General features: G+C 41.2%; 1 protein-coding gene across 3 annotated transcripts in view; it reads right to left on the reverse strand.

Moving 5' to 3' along the window:
* bbs9 (Bardet-Biedl syndrome 9) overlaps window positions 1–22878 on the reverse strand; it is a 430031-nt gene that overhangs the window by 390615 nt on the left and 16538 nt on the right. The window lies entirely within an intron of this gene.

Below are 22878 nucleotides of genomic sequence, written 5' to 3' on the forward strand. Positions count from 1 at the left end.
CAATGCTTAACTAATTATCTTGAAACCTTGACCATTTTGTGCAAATAAATAATTGTATTTCTCATGTCTTGAGACATTTCTTTACCATGTGGTCCTATTCTGTCACCATTACATGGGAGTGGATTTTATCTTTTAAATTCACCCTAATTGCCAGTTATCCTTTGGCCACCTGTGTGATGATTAATTATATTCATCATTTCCTAGTGAATTCATGTTAATTACACTTTATTTAATTTTTTTGCTAACATATTAATCGGGGTGTACTCCTTTTTGCATCACCCCATTTGATTTAAATTAGTTATTTTTTGTATCCTAAAGATGGTCAGTGACTTTCACTCTTTTGTTAATAAAAATAAATGTTTAATAAAACTGTTTTGTAAAAAAAACAAAGCAAATTGGTCTCATATTTACTAACAAATAGAGAAAAATCTTAATTTTCAAAGGGCGTGTACTCATATATGCTGTTCAAAGGGAGTGTACTCACTGTATGTCCCTTTAACTCTGCTGAAATCATGATATATAAACGCGATTTATAATCATCTGACAAAATCACCATACATTTACATTGAACCCTTACTGCTGTTGCTTTTCTTATCATGTCTTGTTGTGTTAGGAGGTTTTTTTATTTCAAATTTGAGTTTTATTGTTTATAGCCTAATAGCGCAGACAATTCGGTGCAAATCCAGATTTATGACAGCATACACTGTTACTGTTACTACAAAACACGTGCGTGGCATGGGCATATACAGCATCTACGATAGAGAGGGAGAGAATGTGTGTGCGGGTAACACTAATGCTAACCTTTCGTCAAGTCATGATAAAATCGATCAGCCGTCTTCTCTGTCAGTAACATCCGTGACTGTTGATGTTAACGCAAAAAAGAAAGTATACGGAGCAACAGATTTTGAAAACACAGTCACCTTTTCAGTTAAGTGAGAGAGAGGCGCTCGCTGCACGCCACATGAGAGAGAGCGCGTGCAGTGAATTCGGTCGAACAGTAAAATATAAATGTGCACACTCAATTGGACAATTGTAAATGCGCAAACACAGACAGAAAAGACATGCCATCTAGGAAATAAGATAAATAACATATTACTTGAGAGTTTTTTAGTTTGTTTAATAAAATAAATTGTTCTCTGGCGCTATAAAGAAAATCAAATTTACTTGACCTTCAAGGGGGGCGGGTCGAGCCATTAGGAGGGCGGGGCATCCCCCTTATATAATGGTAGGGGAAACACTGTATAAAGAAGGAGGGGAAAAAAGGGTGAAAAGGAAGAGGAGGGAGGGTTATGAATCCGATTGGAGTTTACCTGGGGCTAGAAAAATGCATGGTTGTCATGAAAGCACTCAACAGCTCAATGTTCATTTGGGGCTTTTTTATTCAAAGTGTGCATATTTGGAGAAATATTTATTCCATTTTAAATATTAACTTTAAATGTCTGCAGGGATGAGTAATATTTAATCCATATTTATTCCATACACTCCAGTGGCTACAGCCATTCACAATCTGTTTGTCTGTTATAATTATACGTGAAGCTATAATTATAACTCATTAAAACATGGCCCACCAATGACTGTTTAAAACATTCTGAGGACCACCTTTCTAAATATGATAGTATCAATGCAGAATAACAAAAACAACAACAATGCATTGTGACATGCCTTTTGCATTACTAAAGTCACTAAAGGTACACCTGGTGGTACCCCTGTAGATGAATGAAGAATGTCCTTACTTCCAATGGAAAAACCAAACCACATAGGTGTCATTTTGAGCAGAAAAAAAAACATTTGGGGCCCTATCATACACCCGACGCAACGCAAAGTCTTTTGCTAGTTTCAACCCAGCGCAATTATAATTTTCACGTTAAGCGCCACGTTGTTTAAATAGCAAATGAATTTGCGCCCATGGGCGTTCTGGTCTGAAAACGAGGTGTGTTGGTGCATTGTTTGTCCGTTGCTATTTTGAGGCAACTAAAATAGTCTACACCATTGACCAACTAAAACCTAGTCTAAAGCCTATGGCGCAATAGTGTTTTTGTTATTTAATAAGCGGATTAGAAGTATGCGCCTATAAACGGGGCGACAACGCGGGTTTGCTTATCACACACATGGATGCGCTGCAGCACAAAAACACTTTTAAATATGAAAAATGAAAGGATAAAAGTGTAAATAAATATTATTGAGAAAGCGTAAAGAGCTGATTCACCTGTAGTCTGGTAAGAAACGGCTCTCTGACCCTGCACTCGGCGCACAAACCATTTTTCCTGGCGTTAAATTAGCAAAAGTAGAATTGGACACGGCCGTTTAGACCGTGCGCTTTAGACAATGCGCTTAGTAGGCTTGTCGCGATAGTCGGTGAAACGTGATTACCGGTGCTTCAGCCTCTCACTGGTTAGATTACTTGCCTATTGCGACACCGCCTTTCACCTTCGTTTTGATATTTTTCTAAATAATTTAGTTTTATTAGAGAGAGCAAACACTAACAGCTGAATGAGTCTGCTGCCTGAATTCAGCGGAGCTGAACGCGCATAACATCACAGAGCAGCAGGTGTCCCATTTCATTTATTCCTGTCAGAGTGTGCGAGGCGAGCTGACTGACCAGACGATGGCAGAAGCTGCGTGGTTACTTGTTTTTGTTATAATATACATATATGATGTTTAATATAACCGAGAGAGTTTTTATGTTTTGTTTATCATTAAGAATGGTTTATGGAGAAGTAGCCAGTTGCTCTGCTTGGGACTGGTGGTTTCTGTGAGAATTAACTGCGCACATTGACTCAAGCACTTAATTAAAACAGCTGTTGCACTCGCATTGCACTCAAATTCATACGCGATTTAACGCAGCGTACGCAAGCGCTGCATTTAAACAGATGCGTAATTCAAAAGTGAAAGTAAAATGCATAAAAACGCATTTATAAGCCCCTCCCACCCGGTGATACCGGAATCACCGGGTTTGTCACGTGCTGATTAACTGGTGTGATTCTGTCACAGCAGCAACCCTAGCGCTTGGATCTTTAAAATAGGGCCCTGTTTTGTGGGGAAATGTTTTAAAAACATTAATGTGTAAAAATAGCAGCCAAATGCATATATGTTTGAGCCACAAAAGATTCTGGGTGCTAAAGATGATGACAATACATATAATAAATTAGAAACAAAACTTTAAACTCAACGTGACTAAATTAACGTATACAACACAGTATGGGTGCTTCGAAATCGAAACCGTGGCTGATAAGTCCTTATTAATAACTTTGTATATTTCTATTGTGCTTGTGAAGTTGCTCTTACATACACGTAACGTTACGTACCACAGTTATATGATAAAAAAGCTTTAAGTGTTGGACCTTTCAAACGCAACTTGCCTAAAATACCATATACAACACAGTAAGTGGGCATCAGAATCTAAATTTCAGCTGGTAAGTCCTTCCTTATCACTAACTTTGTATATTTCTACCGTTACATTACAGTCGTATTGTTAAGTGTTGCACCTCTATTAATCGTTTAATGTTTTTAGTAAATTAAAACAGTCAAACATACGTGTTTAGACATGGATGTTACAACAGGACATCTCTTACAAAGCAATAGCAGGGCTCGCAGAATCGCTATCCCGACGTCCCGGGGCTATTGTGAATTCCTGTCGGGCTACCAAAATGTATCTCCGCCCTGCATGTCGGGCTATCTTGGCGAGGAAATAATATTTATTGTTTTTGCATTGTCTCAGATTTAGTTATTTATATTGTTGTAATTATATTGTATGTAATTTGGCATCCTCTTGTCAGGAAATAAAAGCCGCTGAAACAATGTTAGTCTATGAGGTAAAAAGAAATGACATTATTTTTTTAATGAAATAACGTGTCTCTAAAACTTCGCTTTCCTTTTTCTTTCTTCAGTTACTAACTTAAATATGTGAGAAGGAAAATATATTTGAGTGATTTCCGATCGATTTGACATGTCTAGGCTATTAAGAGAATATAATGTTAGAAGCTTTTGATAGGTGACTAAACAGCAGTGGTAAGATATGTTTACCTTAAGCAAATAGAATGTTTATTTGTCATTTCATTTTACCTCAGAGTCTAACATTATTCTAGCGAAAATAAACTGCTATGGTAAGATCTGTTTACCTAAAGGGAATTAAATGTTTATTCCTTTTTAATAAATATCTGTTTTAAGTCTTCTATATTGTGTTAAAGTCACTGGTTGTTTATATATTTGATAAAATACCATGTTATCTAAATACAATGTGTGATGTGTTGAGGTATTTTTTATTAAAAATAACCCGTGTTATAATACATTCATATAATATTTAAGTAATAGAACGTTTCAATTATTCTAATGTTGGGGGAACGTTAAACTAACCTAAAGATAATGTTAGGGGAATGTTTATTTTCTTAAAGAAAACATTCCTTGCTTTTTGGTTAGCAAGGAATGTTTTGGAAAATAATGTTCAAGAAACCAAAAACTTTATGGAACCTTTTGGGAACCAAAGTTTGTTAGCTGGGGATGTGCAGGAATAGTTGTCTTACATGGAAATCCAGGATTTATCAATATTCATTAAACAATAAATATTAAACAATATACATAAAAACAATTGTGCTACTTATAATCATTTCGGGCTACCAAAAATTAAAAAGTTCCTGCCCGAAGGGCTACCAGGGATTTAAACATTTTGCGAGTCCTGAATAGGGAAACGTAGTAACGTTATCTTAAATAAAGTAAAACATGTTTTACTTACTGTGTATACTGCTGTGTCATTTTTTTGTCAGATCCAGTATTAGTGGTGCTTTTAATCACAGTCTCTCTGCAAATCCAGCATCAACTTTTGGCTTCTTTGAATGAATCCGTGGTACACAAAGTAAACAAACACTCCCCACGAGAGCTGTTACTTCTTCAAAAACAAACTTTAACAAATGTTATGTTCCGAACCTCTGAGTTAAGGTATACAGCGTCTGTCTTGTTCCCAGATGGGTCTCTTCCACAACTAAAGACTCAGTTTCCATGGTTGCTCGTAACAGATCACTGCGTCAAAATTAAAGTCCCTCAGGAAAAATGTATTTAAAAGTAATTTTGGTTACATTTACACTTTAAAGCCATGTTTATGTTTACTGATTGTTGAGACACTGCATAGTTTTCTTTGCCACTGACACACACGTGTCATGCGAAGCTGTGGGCGTGGCTACAAAAGTGGACGTGTCCTTTTGGGTTTGAGGTATTTCAATTTTACTCTGACATCATATTTCTCAGAATTCCTCACTCGGCCGTTCTATTTTATGCTAATTATAATAAATTAGCATAGCATTATAAATGTACAGTATTGTTATAAAATACCCGACATAGCGTGAAGAACACAGATAAACCATATTCTTATCTTAATCGTGTTTATTGTCTCCATGCTTTAAAACATCACAACATCATAAGTTGCAAATGGTTGAGAACCCCTAGTCTAGGCCTTGTTGACTGACTGACATTTTGTCATATTAAACATATCTCTCTCCAAATAGGCTTAATAATTTTATTAACAACTGCTTTGCAACCAAAAGCTTTAGCTTACCTGAAACTAGGGATAGGGCTGGGTATTGTTTAAAATCTTCCGATACCGGTTCCTAACGATACTTTTTTCGATTCCATGTTTTAAAATCCATTAAAACATTAACAAAAATAAATTAAACACACAACTTTTATATTTGACCTTAATTAATACAAATTCTGGTAACACTTCTCACTCATGGTAACATTATTTATAGAACTGATTCTGCTTTTTGGATAGGGGTTTATGAAAATACGGTAACAAAAATAAAGAAATGATGTCACGGAAGGAAATCCATTGTTTCCTCCGTGTCGTGTGTGTGTGTGTGTGTGTGTGTGTGTGTGTGTGTGTGTGTGTGTGTGTGTGTGTGTTTGTGTGTGTGTATGTTTGTTTACTCATCTCAGCCATGTGCTCATTAGAGTGATTCAGCTCACCTGTGTGTTGATTGTCTCGCTCCAGCTGTTCATCATTACATCACCTCCCTAAATACTCACATGACTTTCGGTTCCCTGCCAGATCCTCACTTTATGTTCGGCTCCCGTGTTGTTTGGTTTTTCCGTGTCAGTTGGATTACGTGTTTCAGTTGGATGTGTATTGTCGTCGTCTTCGTGTGGATGTTCCCGTGTTCAGCCTGGATTTCACCACTGCTCACCACTCCACCAACGCCGCACTCAATACCATCATCACCAACTTCCACCGTAGTCAACGCCACCATTGCCCACAACACCGGACTGTGCTACTTCTGCATTGACTTTGAATACTCTCTCTTTGTTTACATTTAATAAACATTGTCTTATTCACCTGCATTTGCTTCCACGCATTTCATGTCATTACAGAAGGATCTGGCCAACATGGAAGCAGCAGGAGAACAACCCATATCTGCGCTAGAGGAGTTCCTTCAGCGATCTTTGGCTCGGATGGATCACCAGGATAAAGCCATTGAGGATATGTGGAAGGCCGTCCATGCAATGGTGGCGAAAGTGTCCAAGCTCTCCCAGCGATCACACCACGCTACCCACTGCGCTGCCCACACCGCCCGCACCATCTTCACCTCCAGGGGGTAGTTTTTCTCCAGAACCCCCGACTACCTATTCCTGAAAAATACTCCGGTGAGCCCAACTATTGTCGTACATTCCTGTCTCACTGCTCTTTACATTTCGCCCAACAGCCACGGTCATTCTTCCTCGAGGGAATGAAAGTGGCATTCGCACTCTCGTTACTTACAGGCAAGGCTGCCCTCTGGGGGACGGTGGTGTGGGAGAACAAGGACATCTGCTGCTCCTCATTCGCCCTGCTATCAGAAGAGATGAAGAGGGTACTCGATCGCTCCGTCGCCGGGAAAGAGGCCGCCCGTCTCCTCACTGAGCTCCGGCAGGGGGAGCGCTCGGTACCGGACTATGCCATCGAGTTCCGGACCCTGGCGGCGGAGTGCAGGTGGAACAAGGAGGCGCAGTGGGATCATTTCCTGCATGGGTTGGCATATTGGATCCAGCGAGAGATCGTCATGGCGGAGCTACCGACTTCTCTCAACGGGCTGGTGGATTTGGCATTCCGGGTAGACGCACGATTAGCCATGGCAGCTAGAAGGAAGTCTTCCGCCAAACCCCAGCAGTGTACTGAATCTTCCAGTCTTCCCAGCGAAGTCTCCGCCGGCGTTCTCTCAGATCCTGAGCCCATCCAGGTGGGTTGAGCTCAGTTACCCCGGGAGGAGAGGATTCGGCGGAGATCCCTGGGATTGTGTATGTACTGTGGTGAGCCGGGTCATCAGTGTCAGAGGTGCCCGGTAAAAGACCAAGCCCGGTAGTAAGACGGAGGCTATTATCGGGCGGGATCTCTGCCAAGAAGACCTCGACAACATCTACTCTCCTTCCGGTGAGACTACGGTGATCCACCAAGTCACACACCGGTCATGCACTTCTGGACTTCGGGGCGGAGGGCAATTTCATCGACAGCATCCTCGCACGTAAGCTTCAGTTACAGTTCATACCACTCACACACCAGATTGCGCCCTTCGCCCTCAATGGTCATCAGCTTCCCACCATCAAGCACACCACCGCTCCAGTCACACTCATCACCTCTGGCAACCACACTGAGAAGATTTCCTTTTTCATCACTGACACTTCTCTCTCCCCCATTGTTCTCGGACATCCTTGGCTTCATTCCCATAATCCCAAAATTGACTGGAAACTGGGTTCTGTTACTAGCTGGAGCGAGAAGTGTCATAAGTCCTGTCTTGTCTCTGCCTGTTTAACCGTTTCTGAGTCTGTGGGGGAAGTAGTGGATTTGTCTAACGTGCCCGCAGATTACCACGGCCTGAAGGAGGTGTTCAGTAAGTCTCGGGCTGATCCTCTTTCTCCGCATCGTCCCTATGACTGTGCTATTGATTTATTGCCAGGTACGTTTCCGCCTAAGGGCAAGTTATACTCTCTGTCTGTTCCAGAGATGGAGGCCATGGAGAAATACATTTCTGATTCTCTAGCAACGGGGTTCATTCGGCCTTCCTCTTCTCCAGCGGGGGCGTGGTTCTTTTTTTGTGGGTAAGAAGGACGGATCCCTGCGACCTTGTATTGACTACCGAGGGTTGAATAACATTACGGTAAAGAATACCTATCCTTTGCCGTTAATGTCTTCTGCCTTCGAGAGGTTTCAGGGAGCGTCTGTCTTCACTAAATTGGACTTACGTAATGCATATCATTTGGTCCGTATTAGGAAGGGGGATGAATGGAAGACTGCTTTTAACACCCCTCGTGGCCATTTTGAGTACTGCGTGATGCCTTTCGGGCTCACGAACTCGCCAGCGGTCTTCCAAGCACTCGTTAATGACGTGTTGCGAGACATGGTAGGTCAGTTTATATATGTTTACCTGGATATCATACTGATCTTTCTTTCGTCTATCCAGGAACATTTGCAACACGTACGACGAGTGCTTCTGCGGTTGCTAGAGAATGGGCTTTTTGTCAAGACGGAGAAATGCGTTTTTCATGCACAGTCTGTTTCTTTCCTAGGACACATCATTTCGGCTGAGGGTGTTCACATGGATCCTGAAAAGGTTAAGGCTGTAGTAGATTGGCCATCCCCAGAGTCTCGCAAGGCCCTGCAGAGATTTCTGGTGTTCGCCAATTTTTACCGCCGTTTCATTCACAATTTCAGCCAACTAGCCGCGCCTCTGACCGCTTTGACCTCCCCTAGCTTGACGTTCAGGTGGTCAGACGCAGCCGAGGCTGCGTTTGCCAAACTGAAAAGCTGCTTCGTTTCAGCTCCCATTCTCGTCACCCCTGATCGCTCAAGTCAATTCATTGTGGAGGTCGACGCGTCAGAGGTGGGGGTAGGACCAGTGCTTTCCCAGCGCCCATCCTCAGACGGAAAGGTTCATCCTTGCGCGTATTATTCTCACCGTTTATCTCCTGCGGAAGTTAATTATGACATTGGCAATCGAGAGTTGTTGGCAGTCAAACTAGCACTGGAGGAATGGTGTCACTGGCTTGAAGGGTCGGTGTACCCTTCATTGTTTGGATGGACCATTAGAATCTCGAATATATTAGAACCGCCAAAAGACTTAACTCCAGGCAGGCTCGGTGGCACTTTTTTTTCGGTCGTTTCGATTTTACACTTTCTTACCTGCCGGGTTCCAAAAACATCAAACCCGATGCTTTATCCCGTCTTTTTGAGCGTTCCGATCGTACTGCTACTCCCGAGCCCATTTTACCGGAGACCATCATTATATTCGCGCTCAGATGGGAGGTCGAATCGAAGGTTTTGACAGCCTTAGAAGGGGTAACACCCCCGGCTCGTTTGCTCACCGAACCGATTGTTTGTGCCGGAGAAGTTACGGTCTGACGTCCTCCAGTGGGGCCATTGTTCCAGTGTTGCTTGTCACCCAGGGGTTAGTAGAACTAGGTTCCTAGTCAAGCAACGATTTTGGTGGCCTGGTATGGCTCATGACGTCCACGACTTCGTCTTGGCTTGTTCGGTTTGCACCACTGGTAAGACTTCCAATCGACCTCCGGATGGGTTGCTCTTACCGTTGGCTGTCCCTTTGAGACCCTGGTCCCACATCTCGCTAGATTTCATTACCGCCCTCCCACCCTCTAAGGGTCTCTGACAGGGGTCCCCAATTTGTGTCCAAATTTTGGCGAGAGTTTTGTAAATTGCTAGGAGCGACTGTTAGTCTTTCATCAGGGTTCCACCCCCAGAGCAATGGTCAAACCGAGCGAGCCAATCAGGCTGTCGAGAGGGTGTTGCAATGTTTGGCTTCCAAAAATCCTTCGTCCTGGTGTCAACAACTCTCAATTGTGGAGTACGCACACAATTCTCTGCCAGTGTCTCTACGGGCATGTCTCCATTTAAGTGTAGCTTAGGGTACCAACTACCTAATTTTGTCAGTACGGAATCCGAGGTGTCGGTCCCCTCCGCACACGCTCTAGTCCAGAGGTGTCACCGTACCTGGGCCAAGGCTCGTAGAGCTTTGCTCCAGGCAAGGTCACGCACCAAGGCTAAGGCCGATCGCCACCGGTCGAAGCCTCCCCGTTAAGTCGTCGGTCAAAGAGTGTGGCTTTCTACCCAGAATATTTCGATCCGTTCCGTTTCGAACAAGCTTGCTCCCAAATTTATTGGCCCGTTTTCTGTTACCAAAATCATTAATCCGGTAACAGTGTGTCTTAACCTTCCTCCGGCGTACAGGAGGGTTCAACCCGTGTTCCATGTATCCAAAATTAACTCTTTCCCCGCCATTGACGAGATATCTCGTCAATTAAAAGTGGCTCTGTCCCGCTCACGGGACACCTAAGTTTATGTCAATATTTTCCATATAAATTTTATGTATATCACAACAAACTATATATTGTTGGAAAGGTCTAAGCCTCTGGAATACATACAGTATATCAACAGTGTTTTATAAAATAAATTATGTAGGGAGAGTAATTGATTAAATTTTAAAAAGAGTGCGCCTCAAAACATTTATATCCTGATAAATGTCACTGTCCCGTCAGCGGGACATCAATATTTACTTCAGTGTTTTGCATGTGAATTCTTATCCAATCATGACAAACTATATATCATTTGAAAGCTCTAAGAGTGTAGATTTCATTTATTATCACTATTTTGGTAAAGGAATGACATAGTGAGAGCTATTGTCTAAAATGCCATACAGGTGGGCCCACGTTGTTGTTATATATTTGTAACACTAATACCCGGTTCCAAACCTAAACAATCATGACAAACTATATATCACTGGAAAGCTCTAAGAGTGTAGTTTTCATATTGCATCACCATTTTGGGAAAATAATGATGTAGTGAGAGTCAGTTTCTAAAATGTCACACTGCCACAGTTGGACTCAATTTGTTTTTGCATATGTTTAGCACTAATACCCTGTTCTAAACCTAAACAATCTTGACAAACTATATATTGTTGGAAAGCACTAGGTGTGTAGTTTTCATATTTCATTGCCATTTTGGGAGAATTATGATGTAATTAGAGTCAGTTTCTAAAATGTCACAGGGCCACAGGTAGGCCTAATTTGTTTTTATGTATTTATAAGACTAAAACCCTACTCTAAACCTAAAAAATCATGACAAACTATTAGAGGTGGGAAAAAAAATCGATTCTTAGATGAATCGCGATTCGGACGTGGGCCGATTCTGAATCGATTCACAAATTTCAAGAATCGATTCTTAAATGTTAGTTTACAAAATAATAATGTGACGTTTTCAGAACCAAAAGGCGGAACTCAACTGGGGGAGCGGTGCTTCACACGGACAACTTAAGAGAGCGCGCACTGCACAAGCGCATAGCGGAGCTTACAAGAGCAGAAGAGAAAGAACACTTTAAATGCTTCTAAGATTATACTGCATATATCTCTACACTGAATTTAGGGCTGTCACCATTTCTTTATTCTTTTTGAGTACATGTAGAGTACTCCTTAAAATAGCGGAGATGCGGTTTAGTGAAACAAACTAGAAAATTACAACTGTATCAGAAGCATACAAATCAGCGCTATGCTGCCTCTCACTCTCTCTCGTTTGCTCGCTCACACACACAGTGCGCGTGCATCTGCTCCTGCGTGAGGCAAGAATGCGCATCCTTGTGAATTTTGGAAGTTAAAGACGACTGAGCTGCAGTGGCCTGGCAAAACACAGTTGAGAAGGAAGGCGCAACATTTTAAAAAGACCTGCGTGTTTCACAATTACTCTAAAAGACCATAATGACAATTTCGCTCGTGGAGCAGCAGTAAACTTATGTGTGATCTACCGGGATTGCCTTTGCGATCTACGTATTGGACACCCTTGCCCAAACCCATCCGCTGACTGTTTAGATATAACATGAATACTTCTGAATAACAAACTATGTGCATATTTTACAGTCGCTGTTTGCGCTGTATTATATAAATACAGTAATACTGCCAATCACTGTGTATAATGATGATGATTAGACGCTTAACGTTAGTCAGTTCGTGGAAGTTAATGCCGGTTAACATATAGAATTAATATGTCACGTTTAATTACTATTTTTACTGGTTTTAATGTCTTACAGAAACAGGACATATATGTATATAAGAATGACATTATTTATCCCTTAGTTGCATTAAAGTACAGTATATGACAGTTCAGAGACTACTAGCAAAAGCGCAAACATTTTGGCTTTGAGAGCAAATGTGACGTAATGACGTCACAGATATGCAAATTAGTACGTCAAGAATCGATTCTGAATCGAATCGGGACCCTAAGAATCGATTCATGAGGGTCCAAGCGATTCCCACCCCTACAAACTATATATCACTGGAAAGCTCTCAGTATGTAGTTTTCATATTTCAAGGTCATTTGATGATAGAAATAATGTAGTGACAGTTTTTAGTTACATGACCCCACCCCCCATAGGAATGCATATTAATTTTATATATTCATAATTCTAATATCATATTATAAATCTTCAAAAATGTTGACAAACTATATATTGTTGGAAAGCTCTAAGAATGTAGTTTTCATATTTCAAAACATTTTTGCAATAATAATAATGCAGTGATAGTAATTGAATAATTTGTTACAAGTGTATGCTGCAAACCGTCGACACCTAGTGGCCGTTGTTGGCAAAACCACTAAAAGTGTGACACAAACCTCATTTTTTGTGATTTTAACTTGAAATTTGGATCAGAACTACTTGAGACTTATGGCTTCATGTTTGCATTATTACTTTGTGAAACATTTACATTTTTATAATTGTATTTATAAAAATAATATGTTATGGAATTATTTTTATTTATTAAAACAAATATAAACTGCTATAACATTTTAATTATTTAATATGTTCACCTCCTTTCACATCTGTGAAAACCCCCAAAGTGTCTTCTTTAAAACAAGACCAAGATTAGGCTTCTAGACCAAAAAATGCCAGCGTTATATTAATTTGAAAATGTATATCACAATTTCACCCCCCACTCTGAAGGTATTTGCACCACCTAAGGGGTTAAGAGAAAACGCTTCCCCGCCAATGACGAGATTTTCCGTCTTTCCGCAATACCGCTATTATCCACCAGGTGGCGCCCTTCCGCAACTTTTTAAAACCTGAAGTATTGCCCTATGGCAAGCTGCTGCATGTCCGTGTCTGTTTTAAAGATCGCTCTGAATGGGATCTCTATGAAAAGTCCGTCACAAAAATGGAATTATTTTTGCTTTTTGCTCAAAATATGGTGTTTTTGCAAAAACCTACCCATATTCAAAAGCTGATTGCAAAAGAACCACTAAAGGTAGGATGAAACGTTTTTTTTTTTTTTGAAAGCAGAGGGTCTGTTCTTTCATTTGGTATATTGTATGTTTATTTATTTAAAGAAGAACATTTTCTGGAAGGCATTAAACTTTGGTGAAAATCATGAAAAACGCTGGCGCTGGCTGGCAACTTTTTTTTAAAACGCTGGCGGTGAAAGAGTTAAACCGGTGATTTTTTTTTTCCCCGTCTTAATCCGCCTGCCCCGGTCCCCCCCCGCCTCGTATCGTTAATGGGGAGACCACGTATTCGGTTAATCGTATTCTGGACTCTAGACGGAGGGGACGCGGATTTCAGTATTTGGTGGATTGGAAGGTTACGGTCCGAAGGAGAGAAGGTGGGTTCCTGCTCGGGACATACTGGATCACTGCCTTATAGATGATTACAATCTACAGGTAAAGCAGGCTGGGAAAGTCAAGTGACGTCCTAGGGAAGGGGGTACTGTCACGGTAGGAAATCCATTGTCATGTGTGTGTTAGGGATGTCACGAGAACCGATACTTCGGTACGAAGTCGATACCAAAATTTTTTTAAACATGACGGTACCTGCTTTCTCTGGTACCGGAGGTACCAAGGCTGCAATAGTCTTCTGGGACTGATGGGGGCAGCATGTACGCGCGTGTGTATTTGACGCTCCACAAGAGTTAAAGAAGAGGAAGAACGCCTCAGACGAGCACACGGGAATCTCTCTAAAGTAGTTTGTCGCTATCAAACATGGAATTTGGCAAAGCTCTTGAAAGACAGACACCCCGATCTCTTTAAAGAATTCGAGGTAAGTTTTAATTCACATTAGCATTATATACAAACTGTAAAACTTAAATTTTATACTGAAACCCAGACCCTATATTATGTTTGTTTGAGGCAGCTGGCATTAATGCCGTTTAACTTTATGCTAGATGTTAATGTTTTGTGTAAGTCAGTTATTTGTTAATGACGCTGCATTTGCAACTTTATAAAGTATCTATAAATGGGCGACCATGCATCGCCATTTAGTCATCCTGTCAGCAAAATGTAGCCTAATGTCACTGGATGAAGTATTAAAATGTTAAGGGTTTTAATAACTATTTTCATCCTGCAACAATGTGAGTGATATTAAACTAATGCTTGCATTCAGAGTGTGTGTATGTGCACGTGCGTGTGTTTATAAGTTCACCTTAGCACCTGTAGCTTTAGCTGATTTATTAGTCATTGTCAGACAGTATGTTAAATAAATAAAATGTATTTCTTATTCTCTCTCTCTTTAACAGTATCAGCCAGAGGAGGATGTACACCAAGAGTCAGGAGAAAAGTCAACAAACATTAACACAGACAACCTAAACAGAAGCTCTATAAAGTTTTCTATAATGTTGAAATGTTTTAATAAAAAAAAAATATTTAAGTATAATTGTTCTTTTTTTTACACACTGTGGTACCGACTTAGGTACCGAGTACTTTTTGTGGTACAAACGGTGGAGGCTGAAGCTAGCATTTTCCGATCTAATGGCGGATTCATCTGATATATGCTTTTCTGACCTGTCCTCACCTGAGCGGGAAGCTGTGGAGGAGTTGTTTCCCGGACTTAGCAGATCCAACGCGAGGTACAGCGCCCACTTCACCCTGCCTTCCGACGTCCACAAGCAATCGAGGCACGCAACAAACGAGCATTCCACGCGATGCAGCTTCACGGACCGTGAACGACATGAAAGCGATCGGGAAGCTGTGGAGGAACCGCTGCCCGGCCTCAACCGAACACCCCACGCGATGCAGCTCCTGGGACCGCGTTCGGGTAAACGAAGACGCCATCGCCCCGCATGAAAGCGGTAAGACTCCGCTTGTTATTGTAACATGTACTACTTGCCACATGTATAGTTTAGCTTCTGCTGTTAGCATAGATGGGTTTACATGCACTAAGTGTATTGAAGTATTAAGGTTAACTGAGAAGGTTGCTGAACTAGGATAGCAAAACCGCTAATGTTACTGTTACAAATAATCTATCGAGCGAAAAGACTAATGGCTCGGTTCCGACATCAGATGCTAATGTAAATATTACAAATACTGTATCGAGCGCGCATAGTGTTTATCAAAATACACATGGCTCGGTTCCGACATCAGAGTCAAGTCGGCGGTCAAACTGGGTGACTGTCAGGCGGCATAGTCATATAAGGCGTCCTTCTAAGACCCATAACGTTACAGCAATTTCTAACAGATTCGATCCCCTAAGGAGTACACCAGCTGAAACACCTTTTAAAAGTGCCCTAGTCATTGGAGATTCTATACTCAGGAACACTAACATTGAGGCACCAAACACCATAGTCGACTGTATACCGGGAGCCAGAACGTCTGACATTAGATCCAAACTTAAAGTGCTGGCTAATGCTAAGCGGAAGTTTTCTAAGATTGTTATTCACGCCGGCACGAATGACACCAGGCTCCGCCAGTCGGAAATCACCAAAGATACTATTAAGGAGATGTGTGAAATTGCAAAAACAATGTCAGACAATGTAATATGCTCTGGACCCCTCCCCGCCTACCGGGGAGATGAAACACATAGTAGATTATTGTCTCTCAATGGATGGATGTCAAAGTGGTGCCCTCATCATAACGTAGGGTTTATAGACAATTGGAAGCATTTCTGGGGAAGACCATTCCTCCTTACCCGAGATGGCCTTCATCCGTCATCGGAAGGAAGTGCTATACTCACTAGAAATCTGATCAATAGTCTTAATTCTGATATAGTCTGACTATCCAGGGCCCAGGTCAGGAAACAGACGGATCGGCTTAACCGTCCATCTGTTAACTGCCGTGATATGTCAAGACCACTTATAACCCAGCACTTCGAGTCAATCTTACCGAAATATCAGCACATTTCAACTGTATCTGTTCCCCGAACAAATAAATACAGGGCACCGCTTGTTACATCAGGTACAAATCTGATTAATATAAAATTAGAAAACAATACATTAACAGATAAATCTCGAATGTTAAAATTCGGCCTTCTTAACATTAGATCGCTTACCAATAAAGAACCTATTGTCAATGAAATAATTACAGACCAAAACTTAGATGTACTCTGTTTAACAGAAACCTGGCTTAAAGCAGACGACTACATTAGTTTAAATGAATCCACCCCACAATACTATTATTATAAACACGAACCTCGATCAAAGGGGAGAGGGGGTGGTGTAGCTACAATATACAACACAATTTTTAAAGTAAACCAAAAATCTGAGCTAAAATTTAAATCATTTGAAGTAATGTTGTTAAATATGGAAATAACTGATCGTAACCACAAACAGCTTTCTTTTGCCTTAGCGACAATCTATAGACCACCGGGCCACCATGCAGATTTCCTTAATGAAATAGCAGATTTCCTATCTGAGCTTGTAGTCACTGTAGATAAAGCGCTTATTGTTGGTGATTTTAATGTCCATGTGGATAACCCAAAAGACGCATTAGGACGTGCGTTTATAGATGTTCTAAACTCTCTCAATATTAGACAAAACGTGACAGGGCCAACGCATACTCGTAAGCACACATTAGACTTAATTCTGTCACTCGGACTCAATATTAATGACGTCGAAATATCACCTCAGAGTGATGCAGTTTCTGACCATTACCTTGTGTCATACACTGTACTTCTAGATAGGATCACTCAATCCACAACATGCTACCGACTAGCCAGAACAATAATTTCCACCACTAAAGATAACTTTATTAGCACTCTTCCAGACCTGTCCCAAATGAAACATGTAGCAGATAACTGTGACGATCTAGATATTGTAATAGAAAACCTAAACAATGTCTGTTCTAACACATTGGATGCCGTTGCTCCCATTCGAAAAAAGAGATTCAAAGAAAAACCGCCAGCTCCATGGTATGACCATCACACCGCAGCCCTTAAAAAGGCAGCTAGAAAAATGGAAAGAAATAAAAGAAGCACAAAGTTAGAAGTATGGCGCGCAGCATGGAAAGAGAGTGTTAAACACTACAGACAGGCTATTAAAACCGCCAGATCTACATATCTTAGCAAGCTTATAAATGAGAATCATAATAACCCTCGTTTCCTCTTTAGCACAGTTGCGAAACTGACTAGAAACAAAGAACAAACAGAAACCAATAGTAAACTTCAACACAATAGTAACAACTTCATGAACTTCTTTTCTAACAAAATTTCGGCTATTAGGGAAAACATGGTAGCTACCCAGGCAGCCACCACTCTACCGATTAGTTCACTTAACACTAGACTACCATACGAACATCTTGATTCATTTAATCCTACTACAATAGATGAGCTCTCTAAACTAGTCACATCATCCAAATCATCGTCCTGTATATTAGACCCCGTTCCCACAAAACTACTTAAAGAAGTATTCCCTGTAGTGTCAACCCCGGTTCTAAATATCTTTAACTCATCGCTAGAAATAGGATACGTTCCAACAGCTTTCAAACTAGCAGTTATTAAACCGCTGATTAAAAAACCACAGCTTGACCAAGGAGAACTTAATAACTTTAGACCAATCTCAAATCTCCCTTTTCTTTCAAAAATATTAGAAAAGGTAGTGGCAAGCCAGTTACGCACATTCTTGACAAATAATAGTACATATGAAAAGTTCCAATCAGGATTCAGGCCCCACCATAGCACAGAGACAGCGTTGCTTTGAGTTACAAATGACCTCCTATTAACATCCGATCGTGGTGAAATCTCAATTCTTATATTACTAGACCTTAGTGCAGCCTTTGACACAATAGATCACAGAATCTTACTCAATAGACTAGAAAACTATGTTGGTATCAGTGGTCAGGCGCTAGCCTGGTTTAGGTCATATCTAACCAATCGCTATCACTTTGTTTATGTAAATGAGAAAGAGTCATATCACTCCCTGGTTAAATACGGTGTACCGCAGGGATCAGTTTTAGGTCCTATCCTGTTCTCGTTATACATGTTACCCCTAGGAGACATTATCAGGAAACATAACATAAGTTTTCACTGCTATGCGGATGATACCCAGCTTTACATCTCCTCGCATCCCAGCGAAACACACACGTTTTCTAAGCTAAAAGACTGCATTAGCGATGTTAGTGACTGGATGGCACATAACTTTCTTAAGCTCAACTCCAATAAGACAGAGGTACTTATTATTGAACCAAGTCGCTACAAACATAATATGTCAGATTACAAATTGCACATAGATGGCTGTACTGTGGTGCCATCTTCCTTTGATAGTCATATCGCCAACGTCTGCCGCACAGCATTCTTCCATCTTAGAAATATCTCAAAAATACGCCATATACTGTCTACATCTGACGCAGAGAAGCTTATTCATGCTTTTATGACCTCTAGAATAGACAATTGTAACTCGCTACTCGGGGGATGCCTTTCAAATCAGGTCAACAAGCTTCAGCTAGTTCAAAACGCTTCTGCAAGGGTACTTACTCGATCTAAGAAGTATGACCACATAAGCCCAATTCTGGCATCTTTACACTGGCTACCAGTTAAATATCGCATCCAATTTAAAATATCACTAATCACCTACAAAGCTTTAAATCGCTTAGCACCCTCATATATTAGAGAATTACTATCAGAATACAATCCATCACGAACACTACGGTCGCAAAATTCTGGCCTATTGATTATCCCTAGACTATCAAAAGTGTCTAAAAGTGGAAGATCCTTTTCCTACTTAGCCCCTAAAGGCCCGGGTATACTTTTTTTCCGCGTCCGCGTCCGGCTCGCGCGCGCACGCGTCCGCGCAGCTTTCCGGGTATAGTCCTCGCAGCTACACGCGGATGGCCGCGTTCGACACTATACGCAATACAAATGATTTCTTATTCAAATTATTAGTCTAACAGGCTGTCAGGGCAGCACTGATTTGGAGACATTTACAGTACATTATAACATTAGGATAGGTGAAGAAAAGTAACTGATCCACCATTGCAAACACAGTCAGTGTTTCCCACAGATCTGAAATTTACTTGTGGTGGTAGCTGGTGAAAAGGGCAATCATTATTATCCACCGACAAAAAATGGTCTACTATACATGTAACAAAGAACTAATAATGTGTGACACAACACAATACTTTGATTTATAAAACATTCATATTAATTTCACATTATAGTTCATTAATCTAACCACCCCAAACTTTTTTTTGCCATAAACAAAGCTGACACTGTTTGTCAAAGCACCACGAAAACACTTTATGTTTTTGCACTGATATATGAAGCAATTTGATGACCCCTTTATTCAAACTCAATTATATACAATACTATGTATACTATAGCCTATATAGACAGTGCAAGTCTATAGATTATAAATGTGACTGATGTTATAATGTTAATAACTTCTATAAGATGCACTTTTACTGCTTCTGCTTTCTATTTCTCTTTTGCCGATTAAAAAAAGCTTAATCCACTAATTATTTCAGATTTAAAAGTCTACTTGCTGTCCCGATGACAGACTTTACATTACAGCTTTGCGTTTTTTATATCCTGAGTCAGCTAGAGCTTTGCTCATTCAGTATTAGCACTGCTTTTTGCTACAATCTCTGTGCAAACTGTTTAGATTTTAGTAAAGATATGGTATATTAATAGTAAGATTATAAAAAAATGGGATAAAGAAAATGAAGCGGCGCGTGGTCGTGACAAGAGCCAGTTGCTATCGCCATAGAAACCGGAGGCACGCTAAAACAGCACTCGAGCTTTAGCGCGGTAGCGCTCACGGCCGTTCTCCGATCGACTCGGGTTTTACACACAATATTAATCAGACTTGGGACCCGAAGTAATGAACTAGGACCGACCCGGACCCATCTGACCATTTAAAATATAAACCCGGAACCGTACGGGTCCCGCGTCCTCAGTGAAGAAAGACCTCTAATGGTAAAACTCTGCTCAAGTTCAGAAACATGAAAGGATACAATGTGACACTGAGGTTGCTTCGCGTCGCGCCCAATTCATTGAGAAACAGAGAGCACGTGAACGGACACTCAACCGGAGAGACACAACGTGCTTGCACGCAAAATGAAGCCAACTTAGATGCTATAAACACATATGCACTTAAGCATATGCGACCATTCTGGTCGCAGTGTGTTCCCTGGCTGCTCCGTATGTCCTGCTGCTGCAGTTGATCCAGTTTGCCGCGCTGGATGATGAGTTTATGACGCGTGCATCATCTTCACGGTCACCCGACCCCCACCTCTCTCTCGCGCTCTCTTTCGCGCGCTCTCTCTCTCTCGCTCTCTCTCCAAAACACGGGTCATCCAGTCGAGTTCAGAAAATATGGAAATTCGTAAAGTGATTTAATTTACCTGGGCGCAGCGCCCAAGTAGAGCCTATGTATGGGAAACACTGACAGTTTAGAACAAACAACAAGACAACAAAGAACAGGAATCAAACAAACATGCTCCAGAGCTTTCTGTTCTTGGAAGAAGTAAAAGTTAAAGAAGAAAAACGATAGTGTGTGTGCAAATGCTGTCTATTTCCTTTGTATAATTGTTTATAGTGGAGTGTCCTGTCTAAATATTTTCATGCGCATGCGCTGTCGTACGCGGACTGTACACGCACTGTCTCAAATTTTGGGATGCACGCGGACGGTCCGGCCGCGGACTCTCCTGATGACGAAAATGACGTCATGCGGACGGCGCGCATACGCGGACGTCCCGAGTATACTTTCGACTTAAGCTCTGGAATGATTTACCAACCGATGTCCGAGAATCAGACACAGTCGATCATTTTAAATCTAGACTTAAAACTTTTCTCTTTAACAAAGCATTCGCATAATTTGTCTAGTAAAGGTTCTTAACTCGCAATAGTTATTTTCACGGAACAAAGCACTCACGGTCATAACACAGACCAACCAAATAAATAAATAAAAACCTTTTCTGCATGAACACTTAAAATGAATTGCATTAAATAGTTTGCCACCGTTTGCCACTGAACCTGCATTAACGATGACAGTGGGGCTTCCGGCCTTAGTCAAACGGTTTGGCACGTATGGTTGGGTTGCGATTTTGGTGCTTTCGTGTGTCTTGTGAATAGTATGCCATACAGACCCGTTTGCCACTGAACCTGCATTAACGACAACAATGGGGCCTCCAGCCTTAGTCAAACGGGTTGGTATGTATGGTCGGGTTGCGTTTTTCGCGCTTTCGTGTGTCTTGTGAATAGTATGCCATACATACCCGTTTGCCACTGAACCTGCATTAACGACGACAGTGGGGCCTCCAGCCTTAGTCAAACGGGTTGGCACGTATGGTCGGGTTGCGATTTTGGCGCTATCGTAAGTCTTATGAATAGTATGCCATACAGACCCGTTTGCCACTGAACCTGCATTAACGACGACAGTGGGGCCTCCAGCCTTAGTCAAACGGGTTGGTATGTATGGTCGGGTTGTGTTTTTCGCGCTTTCGTGTGTCTTCTGAATAGTATGCCATACAGACCCGTTTGCCACTGAACCTGCATTAACGACGACAGTGGGGCTTCCGGCCTTAGTCAAACGGGTTAGCACGTATGGTCGGGTTGCAATGTTTTTGGCGTTTTCTCCTGGTCCTGTAAATGGTATACAATATAGACCCGTTTGCCACTGAACCTGCATTAACGACGACAGTGGGGCTTTAGGCCTTAGTCAAACGGGTCGTCAGGTTTCATTTTCTCTTAAAGATCGGAAGGTGACCCTTATTTACCATATATACCCTCGCATTGGGCCCCCAATTTGCTAAATCCTCAACTGTGGATAATATAATTATGCCGCAATAGTTAGTCTGTCTGGAACTAAGCTGAGTTAAACCACATCACTGTGTGACACTTCAATACATATGAACGGCCGCTACGCTAATACGATTTTGTTTTTCTCTCCCTGTCTCGTCCTCGACCCGAGGACAACGAGACAAACAGACCCAGTCCCGGTAGATGTGAAAGTCGGCACACCTCTGATCTACTGGCCGTCCTTCAACGTTATGCCCAGCTGATGCCTGACCAACGATCACCGGCAGAACCGCTTAATCTCCGCTAAATCTCCTTATTCGTTCTCCCAAGGGTTTTTCCCTCCTAGGACTTATTTTTCCTCGGATAAAAGCCCGGGGTTTCTTTTTCTCCTAGGGGGTTTTTCACCCCGGGGAGGCAGCCTTTTTGGGCTTTACCTAGCTTCCTCTTCTATACGTTGCTTTAGTAATACGTGCACTTATAATATTGAGTCATAGCCGCAGCAAATTTAACTGCTCATGCTATCATGTATTTTGTTGTGCTATCCGTCGTTTTTCTGTGCTTTTTACTGCTTCTATTTATGTAAAGCTGCTTTGAAACAATTGACTTTTGTGAAAAGCGCTATATAAATAAAATTGAATTGAATTGAAATATTGAATTTGCTTCCGCGCATTTCAGGTCATTACAAATTAAGAATATAAGTAACACTGCTTTATTTTATGAAATGTAAAATGGTATTTAGCTTGGACTAACAGTATTTAAATAAGTGGGTTCATTATAGCTGCAACTTTGACAAAAAGTTAAAATATTTAAATGGATGACTGAGTTTTACTGGGAAGAATTGTATGCATGTTTGTTCTTTGTAAATAAAACTCAACTTCATAATTATCAAAATATTAAATACATTTGGGATTTTTAAAATGAGTAG

This window comes from Paramisgurnus dabryanus, chromosome 13 (assembly GCF_030506205.2).
Source record: "Paramisgurnus dabryanus chromosome 13, PD_genome_1.1, whole genome shotgun sequence".
Classification (NCBI taxonomy): Eukaryota; Metazoa; Chordata; class Actinopteri; order Cypriniformes; family Cobitidae; genus Paramisgurnus; species Paramisgurnus dabryanus.